Here is a 2,004-nt window from a genome sequence, read left to right on the forward strand (position 1 = left end):
ATAAATATTGTTTCTATGGAAGACCAAAACATAAAACAGAGAAAACTACAGTTGCTCTGATTGAAACAGGGGTGGAGCACCCAAATCCTGGTCTATCGTGATCCTTCCCTCCCCCAGCCAGCTCTGCATGAAACAGGCCCCTAAGACAAACTCAGGGAACCACTGGACGGGGAGGCCCTGCTCTCGCATTCCAGGTAGTGCTAATATGTTATGGCTCTTGGAAACATACCAGATGAGGCAATTCATGGAATTTGGTATAGAAGCCTATTTAAAGACAAAGACAAAGAACTAAGTCTGGTCTGTATTGGACTACTTGCTTCAGGACCTGGTACCACTCTCATTTCTGCCTCTCATCTAATCAAACGACTCTGAGTGAGGTCCCTCTCCTCTTTCAGCCTCTGTTTCTTATCTGTAATGTGAGAAGGTTCACTTACTTAACATTCATTCAGCAAAAATCATGTTATTTTATTCTTGTTACTTGGTCACTTCCATCAGTGGATGCTGACCTCGGAATAGACCACCAAACTCCATTCAGCAGGTCACCACATTCAGCTACTGGGAGCACAGGTCGAGCCAACTCATACTGCAAATCTCAGCCTTGGCTACATGTAGAATCGCTGGAAGGAAGTTTTAAGACAGCCAGATGCCCAGGTCCCACTCAGTCCAATTAAATCAGAGCTTTATGCATGACATCCGGGGAAGTACTGTTTTTAGAAGTGTCCCTCATGATTCTAATGAGTAGCCAAGATGAAAAACCATTGTCTCAGCAGAATCACAGAGTATGTTTTGAGTGATTTCACTCAAAATGAGACAGTCTACAGGGCCCTATGATCTTCTCATCATCTTCATGACTAACTGGTAACATTTGCCCCTAATTGTTTTCAGATTAAACTTTCTCTATTTTGATTTATGACACGGACTCCTAAGTTTTTCACATAATGCCCACATGCCAATGCAGATTCAATGCTTGTTCTGGAGAAAAATTTAGACCCTGTCAAGAAATTAATCATCATTAGTGAGTTATATTTTTCGGATTCCTTTAATAGAGGCCACACCATATGGGCAACGATTCCCAATTCTGACAAAGGCAACACCTCCCATTTTTAAGTAATTAACTTTTTTCTCTCTAGAGGTTACATACACCATCCTTGAAGGTAGTACATACATCATATGTGTGACTTTGCCTAGTAACTCTATGGCACTGTTTTGCTACATTCAGCTGTCAGGATTTATTGGATCATGAGCTGGGATGATCCATTTCTAAGGTGGGGAGGCTGGTTCTAGCCTGTTTGCAGTCTGTGGGTGTTAAAGAGGAAGGCAGTCCTCTCTCCAGTCCATGCCTCTAAAATGACAAAGAAAAGAGGGAACAACGGTAGTGCTAAAAAGGGCCACAGCCACGTGCAGCCTATTTGCTGCAGGAACTGTGCCCAATGCATGTCCAAGGACAAGGCCATTAAGAAATTCGTCATTCAAAACATAGTGGAGGCCACAGTAGTCAGGGACATTTCTGAAGCAAGTGTCTTCGATGCCTGTGTCCTTCCCAAGCTGTATGTGAAGCTACATTACTGTGTGAGTTGTGCAATTCACAGCAAAGTAGTCAGAATCGATCTCATGAAGCCTGCAAGGACCAAACACCCTGACCCCGATTTAGACCTGCAGGTGCTGCTCCACAACCCCCACCAAAGCCCATGTAAGGAGCTGAGTCCTTAAAGACTGAAGACAGACTATTCTCTGGAGAAAAATACAATGGAAATTGTGCTTACAAAAAAAAAGAGAGGAAGGCAGTTTTTAGCAAAGTGCTGTAAATCTCTTAGACCTTTGAGGGCAATTTATAGTTTTTGGAGCAACCCCACCTCTATCTTAGCTTTCTGCTCACCATCATCTCATTGTTCCAGTTTCATGTAGGCTGAGATTCAGAAAGCAATGTTGGAGATTTGAATACGTTGCATACATCTCTTAAAAAGTGGAGGATTGTGCACAGAGGATTTTGAGGGCAGTGAAGCT

At 43.0% G+C, this 2,004-nt stretch overlaps 1 pseudogene; it reads left to right on the forward strand.

Moving 5' to 3' along the window:
• Positions 1-1,347: 1,347 nt before the first annotated feature.
• On the forward strand, positions 1,348-1,751 carry LOC105517057 (annotated as a pseudogene).
• The last annotated feature ends 253 nt before the right edge of the window (positions 1,752-2,004 follow it).

Source organism: Colobus angolensis, unplaced genomic scaffold (assembly GCF_000951035.1).
Source record: "Colobus angolensis palliatus isolate OR3802 unplaced genomic scaffold, Cang.pa_1.0 Scaffold108, whole genome shotgun sequence".
Lineage (NCBI taxonomy): Eukaryota > Metazoa > Chordata > Mammalia > Primates > Cercopithecidae > Colobus > Colobus angolensis.